A 9,692-nucleotide genomic window follows, 5' to 3' on the forward strand; every position below is an offset into this window, starting at 1 on the left:
AAAATTATTATCAAATTTTTTTTTTTGAAATCAATTTAAAAACACTTTCATCTTATTCCTTGTCGGTTCCTGATTCCAAAAATATATAGATATAATATGTTTGGATTAAAAACACGCTCAGAAAGTTAAAACAAAGAGAGGTACAGAAAAGCGTGCTATTCTTCTCAGCGCAACGAATACCCCGCTCTTCTTGTCAATTCCACGTGCACTGCCTTTGCCACGGGCGGTGGAGTGACGATGCTACGAGTATACGGTCTTGCTGCGTTGCGTTGCGTTCAGTTTCATTCTGTGAGTTCGACAGCTACTTGACTAAATATTGTATTTTCGCCTTACGCGACTTGTTGTGGTTCTCCTCTCCACTATATAGTCTACATCCTCTCCCCTCTCCCGGCACATACGCACACACACACATTGACACACACACACCGTCACAAACGCACACACATATTAAGCTTACAACAAATCAGCTGCAGGTTTCTATTAGACTTTACTCGCAAGACAGTCACTTCCTGAAATCTGTTTAAACGCCTTTCACAAAATGAACATCAGGTCTTTCTGGAGCTGCTTTGCGACCTGCTTGCTATAGTATAATTAAGTCCATAACTGCGTCTGCGATAAAATGGACAATACAGTGGGCAATGAAGCTAATCAAGATCAACAAAGGGTGGACAAACTATCATTTCACGTCTAAAGGAAGTCGCCCATGGAAACTACTTTATACTGCACGCTCTGGCGAGGATCTTTTCTTAAAAGACCCTACAAAGTCCGTTTGCCTGCCCATTGTCACTTGGTTCAAAAGTTTTCTAATCTCCCGCTATGCGCATGCCTGAGGCGCAAGCGTGTGGCGGCGCACGCCGCGCTGTCCACTTCCTGCACGTGTCACCATGGTAGCCGCGTCAAGACGAGGCTGACGTCTGTTTTTGCTGGACTTCTTCGCTGTTTCTCGAGTGGTTTTCGTGTGCAGGGCGAGCGGGGCGACTTGTACTTCACTAGTAGTTCCAGGGGAGGGAACGAGCGATGTCATTAGACAGAATGCAAATCCTGAGAGTGGAAGAAAATAAAGTGCGGACCAGCCGCTCGCAGCAATACTTCGGGTGGCGTGCACCTCCGATGACCAGATGATGTTGATAACCTTCCATCTTCAAGACGACGGGGGGTATGCTCTTTTATCACCCTCTGCATCTGCTTTGAGCGGGTGTCTGTCAAATAGAAGCACTGCCAAAAAAATGATTTGTCTTTGGCTTGATCGCCCCTGCACATTTTGGGACCCTAATGAAGGTTTCTTTTGTCTGAGCGAGATGAGGTCATCTTGACCTTTGTTGGTGACCGTTCGGTTGGGGGTGAAATTGAGTTGACAGATTTGCAGGAAAGGTTGTTCCTTCGGTTGTCCTTCTTTGCTTTTCCTCAAACTTGAGAATCATTTTTGCAGTTAGGCTAAGTACTTTATTTACAAAGGTTTGGAATCCAGAGAGATGGCGTTCATATGTTTCGGTACTGCCGTTTGTCTAAGAATGGACAACAAGCCATCAGAAGGCATGAGCTGCGGTATAAAGTAATCGTTATGTGTAGGTATCCTTAGCAGATTATGACTTTATTCAGTTATTCTGCAGAAAAACAGAAATGCTCCAGAAAAAAACGATTTCTGGAGAAAAACTGTCACAGATTATTCCGAAGAAAAAGTTAATCGCAATAATACTGCAGACAAACATGTAAACACTATGCTGCAGAAAAACTGTTATGCTGCAGAAACTGAAAACGATGCTTCGGCGGAAGATGACAATATGCAGAAATGCTGCAGAAAAACCTTTTTTTCAGCATTTCTGTTTTTCTGCAGATTAACTGAATAAAGTCATAATTCGCTAAGGATATGTAGGCCTACCTCATGACAGAAAATGAGTTTTTTCTCTTCATAAAACGCTCAGTGATGAGTGTCAGGATTGTAGCCTAGTTGTCTTTGATACGAACCTAACCAAATAGGTATAACCTATTTCTGTGACCATCCTTGTTTGTCTGTATATTGTATTTGACAGTTGTCTGCATGGTAACAATAACTTGCTGCATAGCCACTTATGCTGAACTTCGGATGTCTTTTGCCGAGACTGACTGGAGAGGGAGGCTCGTGATGACGGCATGTATTATTTACATGTGTAGGCCCTAAACGTGTAACTTTCCCCGTGCAAACCATTACGTACACAATCGAAGATATGTCCAGTCTTTTACCTGGGATAGGATCAAATTTCCCAACAGACACATACCAAACATTAACATTCTGCCTGCTTCCTGTGCAGTGCGAATTTTGTGTGGTGAATGAGCTGAGTAGATTGACACTGGTGTCAGTTAAGACATTATTTAATGCAATTTTGCATAGACATACAAAAGGCAACTCTTCTTTTCTTCGTTAGCGTTCCATGTTGATGGCCATACATCACGCATGATGCCCGCAAAGGCTGTCCTGAAGTGAGTCCGAAGACTTCGCGAAATCTTTTTACCGAAAATTCAGTACCAAACTTCGTGCAGAGAGCTCCGCGAAGTAGACTTCGCGAAGCCGACTTCGCCCTATTAATACAAGGCTTGACAAGTACTATTAGTCTTGAAATTACCATGAACAGCTGAAACACCTTTCCCAGCATGTAAAGTCTGCATAAAAAGCCTGCGTTTTGAATTTTTCTTTTGGGATACAAAAAGTGTCGCAATAGTTTGTTTGCCGAGTTTATGTCAGCCATCGTATTTTCTTGTGCTCAGTGAATCACGGGCGAAATAGTATGAGTTTAAAATATATGAAGGTCCTCGTGTAATCGGTCCACATATGTAATGATACCATAATTGAATTCACGATTTCTTTACATAAAAGAAACCATCATATTTTACGAACCGGTAATGTTCCTCGATACGACAGTACACATATCGCTGCTGTTCAAGAACTCATTTTTACACAAGAGACACAGTTGTCGCGAGAGAAATGTACCATGATCATTAATCCAGCACAAGTATGAAGGTGTCAATTCTCAGTCTCACCTGTCCATTCGTTGTGTCCACAAAGGTGTTGCCCCTCCTCACGGCCTGTTGCGCGTGCCACGCCGCGGCACGTGCGCAGTGGCAATTTTAGGACCAGACTAACAAACTAACTGGCCACACACACCGTAAAACGATTCTGTAGACGACTTTTTGAAATTTCTCCCGTAAGTTGATCAGTTTTATCTTTCCGACAGCCTCCGCCGCTTTTTTTGTAAACCCTGTTTGCTTTCAAAGCCTGCTGTACCGCAGAGAACACCAAACTGTCAATATTTCCTTACAACATCCCACTGTGCGCCCGAAAATTGAACCGATCAGATTTGACCGGAGAGGAAAATGGTTTGAGAGGATTTGGGATTGTTTGTCGGTCCAGCAAATCGCGTAATACGGAAGCTGGGGTGTGGACAGTGGGCAGGTGAAGTCAGTCTGGCCGTGTTGACCCAAGGCCTGCTGCTCGTCACCCTCCGGGCCTTGTTTGGCCAGCATTGCGTTGCACGAGCAGTTACTGAACCGAGCATTGTGCACATGAGCCACGTCACTTACACTGGAGACTATGTAGACACTCTTTCTAATCAGTGTAACCCCCCCACCCCCACCCCCAACCCACACCACCCCCCACACACACACACACGCTTTTAATATCCCCAATTCAAGATTTCCACTTGCTTTGTCAGATTTTCTGATTACCTTTGAATAAATTCCTCCATTAAAAAACCCATAAAAAAACAAACCCGTCTCCTACTTAAGACCCGAATTTTTGTTTTGATGTTGGAGGTTCTAAAAGAAGGGTTCCACTGTATTTTATTGCAAGTGAGGAACATGTGTTCGTCGGTGTTGGTCCCGGGTAGGACTGGCTAAATTACTGTGGTAAAATCAACACAAAGTTGCCTCCGAAAGAGGATACGTATAGCCTTGCTAAACTTGGAAGAATCAAAGTTTTGCGGCGCAAACTCAAGTTAATGGCTTATCGACGTAAACTGAACATGTGTTTCTTTTAAGACCAGAAATGTACGCTCTCTCTCTCTCTCTCTCTCTCTCTCTCTCTCTCTCTCTCTCTCTCTCTCTCTCTCTCCCTCTCTCTCTCTGTCACTCCTTCAGTCGCGGTACCACTGAAAAACCACCCTGAGTCCTTTCAAGGGATTAAAATGTAACCTGTCATTTTCCTGTCACCGGATACCCAACGAAAAGTCACCCAAAACCAAGCCAGCCGCACTAATTGCAAAGATAACGGAGCCCAAGGGAGAGACAAATCTGAAAAACGAAAAACAAGCTATACGAAGGGGAAAAGAGGGAAAAGTGATAGAAATCTCATATTGTCAAACCATCGGTGCAAATTATAGAGCACGCGCAAGGGGAGAAAACAGGCAAGGGAGGGTACGCGCGCCCGAGCGCTGTTGAGTGTGAGAAAACGGGCCCCCATATCGCACATGTTTCCTAACATGGGGAGGGGCCTACGACGCCCAGAGAAACGCGCGCGCGTGCGTCTACGCGTGGCGATTGTGAAGGAAGGAGGTGCCGGAGCATTGATGAAAGTCATTCAGGGTGTAAGGGGCGCGTGCTAGGAAAGCTTGTTGAGCCTGCGACACTTGTATGTTGCTGTCATTTGTTGTCATCGGGCGATCCTGTCTGCAGTCGATTTTTTCTCTCCTTTCGCTTGTTTTCCGTAATGACAGGTAACAGCCCGGTGCAAAGCGTTTTATTTTCCTGACCGCAGCGGATAGATCAAGTTCGCAGACTGCAATTAGGATGTTAAAAGCGGTTGTTGTTAGTGCGGTTAATTCATGATTCGTATCAAATTTCTGCAGTTTTAAAAATACTTGCAAGCCACACTCCCTTTGATAACAAACACTGCACATGATTGACTCGGCGTCTGCATTTGTGTGTGTGTGTGTGTGTGTGTGTGTGTGTGTGTGTGTGTGTGTGTGTGTGTGTGTGTGCACTCTTTACAGTACACCGACACTGAGTAAAACTCAAAAAACAAAAGTCAAACGGTCATGCGGGTAAATAATTTAACTGCGTTTGGATGCAGGTCCAGCAAATCGCGTAATACGGAAGCTGGGTGTGTGGACAGTGGGCATGTGAAGTCAGTATAAGTTTACACACTATCAAGTGGCCGTGATCAGTCTTACAACCGGGGTTGACAAATACTGTGGATGATCTTTGATTCTGCTGATTCTGTGTTCTGCTTCTTTCTGAAAACTTTATGTTAGCGGGTGTGTTGTGAATCATTACATGTTGGGCGTTTTGCTTTGTAGCCTTAACCCAGTTTCTCTGAAAGTCATTTAAGTCAAAGATTTTGTTTTCGTTCGAGAAAAAAAAAGCAAACAAGGAAAGCTGTTTAAGCGAGGTATGATTTGGGGAGGAGATGAGGATGGGGGGGGGGGGGGGGGCGAGGGGCTGGGGTTGAGGGGGGCGGGGGGGGGGGGGGGTGTGAGGCCTTGAAGAGCCGAACGTCTGAAGTGGTGCCAGTATTTTCAGTCACCATTGAAGCGGATCCGATGATTTGTCACCGTCGACAAGGCAGCAACAAAAGTCGAGGACGTTCACAGGTTTTTCGCTTCCCAAGCTTTTCCTTTCAGTCCAGAGACTCGGGCGACAACGACACACACACACAGCGGCCGGGAGAGTGAATAAAAAAAGCTACCCCTCAAAACAAGAAGCAAAGCGATGCCATGAAATTCATTCCCCCTTAAACAACAAGGTGCGTGCGCGTGGTCGAGAGGCGCGCGCGCACGTGCGGCCGCACGCGAGCCTATTTTGTCCTGTGCGCGCGAGCGTCGTCGCAGCAATGTTTATTGCATTATCGTCGATAAGCAACACTAAGGGCGGCTGGGGAGGTCTCTTCTCTCGCACCTGTCCGTGACACTACCCGAGGGGGTAGGGAAGTGAGCGGGAGAGGGAGGGGGAGGATTTTTTTTTTATATTCTTTTTTTTCTGAAGTCCTTGATGTCTGAGACTTCTCAGACTATATACCCTGAGGGTTAGGAGCCAGACAGCGCCAGGCTTGTGCCCTGTGCCCTGCGCCCCGTGCCTGATGAAGAGAGACCTACCCCGATGAGCGACCGCATGCTCTTATTATTTTCTACGTCAAGTCAGCCTTGCGTCTCCACAAAACGGATGTGGGAACGGAACCTTGTGCAACAACTGGAGGAATCAAAGAGACGAGAGAAAAGAAAGGAAAGGAAGAAAAAGAAAAAATGAGCAAAAGAAAGAAACGAAAGAAAATAATAGAAAAGAAAAGAACGAAAAGAAAAGAAGAAAAAGAGAGAAAAGCCGAAGTGATGAATAATAAGGGGAAAAAAACAAGGTTTTGAAACATTCAGTAGGTGATTTTTAGCCGGTGCAGAGTGGTGTGATTTATGTGAATGCTAGTGATGAGGGTTCGGAATGGTTGTCCTTTTTGGACCGGCTTTTATTGCCGTTACTTGCACATTACGACTACAGCATGCATATGGACGTTCCCCTATTTTGACACAAATATGCCAGTGTGCACGCAAGTAGACCCGGATTAGCCATTAAGACCAGACCCCCACCTCATTCTCCTCATCATCATAATGATTATCATAAACATCATCTAAACATTAATTTTATCATCATCAACTGAGAGGATTAAGTATGAGGTACCGTCGAAGTATGCAAATAACTTTCGACTTGATTTGTAGAGAAAACAAAAACGAAAAATAATAATATGGCAGAGCCAACCAAACCCGTACGAATCACTGGCTGCTCCGATTTCTTCTTTCATCGCACACAAAAAAAAAAAAAGGTTATGTGCTTGGTCAGTAAAGCGGATAAGCTGAGAAATTGAGTGACTTCTTTCAAAATACCTGATGTTCTTATATATGTTTGGAAATGAAACATTCTATGAAGTTTAATCTCTCACTGTGTATATCATACTAGATGAATACCCGCTTCGCCGGGTACGGCTTCGCCGGGTACGGCTTCGCCGGGAAGAAGTTGAGCCAAATACCCGGCTGCGCCGGGGACCCGGCTTTGCCGGGTGTACGCCGGCTTTGCCGGCGCACCGCACGAAGGAAGGGAGATAAACGCGCAAAACACTGGAGAAGAGTAATACCCGGCTTCGCCGGGACAGTGACCTTCTAAAAATAGTATAACGGGAATATGGATTGAGCGTTGTCGACAGTGACCTTCTAAAAATAGAAACGGGAATATGGATTGACGCCACACGAAGGAAGGGAGATAAACGCTGAAAACACTGGAGAAGATAAGGAAGAGTTACTGGGAATGGATCCAGAGAAAAACCAAAATCGGTTCAGCGCTGCGCGCTGAGAGCACGTGTTGAAATATCTCATCGACCAGGTTGTGTCCGGGGTGTACCTGAATATGGCCACCAAATTTGAAAGAGATCCATCGAGAACTTTGGCCGTGCATCGCGGACACACACACACACACACACACACACACACACACACACACACAAGTCGTATATATAAATATAGATGTGACGTTCTACGTTGATATGTTGTTTTAAATGTTTTGTTTTATTTTATTGTATTTTATTGTATTATCACATGACATAGCTTTGTGCAGCATTGTCAGAGAGAGAGAGAGAGAGAGAGAGAGAGAGAGAGAGAGAGAGAGAGAGAGAGAGAGAGAGGGTGAGAGAGATGGAGTGCGTGAGGGAGAGAGAAAGAGAGAGAGAGAGAGACTGAGAGAGAGAGAGAGAGAGAGAGAGAGAGATTTGTTTGAATATTATTATCTTAATCTTAATTATTGTGATTTTATGTTCTTACGTTTTATGTTGTATGTTGTAATGCTGTGATACACCACACCTGAGGTTCTCGTCTTGAGATAATAAAGTGTTCTATGTCTATGTCTATGTCTATGTCTTGTTGGTGGCTCGTTCTTTGCATTGTTGTATTTTATGTTCAATGCAGTGAAATAAGTATTTACTATTACTGATTGTATGTGGCATTGTTATTTGTAATTTAGCTGAATAAAAACTGTTTGAACCAAATATTTACTAGAGTTAAACCATGCAAGCTTCTTGATTTTATTCAGAGCATTATTCTCCTCATTCAATTGTTTGTTCATTCGTTTATATGTTGATTGATTGACTACGAGCTTTATTTATGGAGCAAGTGAGTCAGTAAAGGAATGAGTGAGTGATTGAGTGAGAGAATGAAAGAATGAGGGATTGTTTAGTTTGTAAGATTTATGGATGGAGCTGCTACCACCAATCCCCCCCCCCCCCCCCCCCCCCCCCCGAGAAAGTGGAGTGAAAAATGTAGATCGGCGAAGAATCTTCTTCTTCAGCGTTCCAGAATTTGTCTGGTTACGTGTGAGCTCGTTTGCCCATTTGGGTTCCTCACACTAGACTATGAGATAGTCAGCTTCACTCCGCTTTCGTTGAGTAGGCATGCTCATTGCTGGGTATTTTCGTGTTTTCATAACCCACCGAACTCTGATATGGATTACAGGATCTTTTCCGTGCGCACTTGGTCTTGTGCGTGCGTGTACACACGAAGGGGGTTAAGTCACTAGCAGGTCTGCACATAAGTTGACAAGGGAGATCGAACAAATCTCCACTCTTAACCCACCAGGCGGCAGCGACCGGGATTCGAACTCACGACCTCCCGATTAGGAGGCCGACGTCTTACCACCACGGCACTGCGCCCGTCATGGCGAAGAATCAAAGCGTAGGAGCAAAATGAAAACGACACCAGAATGTTACTCTACTTTTGTGATTACCTTTGGTCGTCCACAAATTATTACGACGGAATTCTAACAAAAGAATGTGAACAAACAAACAAATAAACAAACAAACAAGAATTCAATACACACAAAAACTAAACAAATAACACACACACACACACACACACACACACACACACACACACACACACACACACAAATAACACACACACACAAACAAAACAAATAACACACACACACACACACACAAACACACTCACACTCACACACACACACACACACACACACACACACACACACACACACACACACACACACACACACAACCAAAGAAAGAAGAAACAAACAAGCGCATTAATTTTTATGGCATCCGATATGAATATGATAATATCGCTTGTACTGATACGTGTGTCAGACATGACTGAACATTACCCGTCAATTTGCACACAGCCTGTTCACATTTCTGAAAAGAACTCATTAAGAAATAAAATACTAACTTTACAAATCGTTTATAAAACAAGCAAAATCACGTGTCAAGAAAACTCTTTCAACCTTTCTTCCATTCACCTCCCCACCCTCCCACACCTAAATCAGTTTTTTTGCATGGGCAACAGCATTGAATCATCTGTCAGCACTGCGGTATCTATCTGACAAATAATCAGTTGCGTCTGAATGGTCCTTCGAGTGTGCGAAGGGAAATGATTTTCGTCTAAATTACACTCCGCTTTGAGCGGCACATTGTCGGCATTGTGGGGAAGGCATTGATTAATTTGTCACACCCACCAATGAGCCAGCCAGCCAATCGCATTCTCTTTTCGCTCACAACCGTATCGCCGTCTGAAGCTGATAAAATTACAGTCAAGAAAGACAACCGTGTTTTACTGTATTATAAGTTAAATGTCCCTATTAGGTTTAGAGGCCTGTGAGGACATTCAATCACATAAGAACCGTGACCAGAATAAACAGTAGTGTAAATGCGGGTAGTTATCAATCAATATGTGGAC

Source organism: Littorina saxatilis, linkage group LG3, assembly GCF_037325665.1.
Source record: "Littorina saxatilis isolate snail1 linkage group LG3, US_GU_Lsax_2.0, whole genome shotgun sequence".
In the NCBI taxonomy this organism is placed as follows: domain Eukaryota; kingdom Metazoa; phylum Mollusca; class Gastropoda; order Littorinimorpha; family Littorinidae; genus Littorina; species Littorina saxatilis.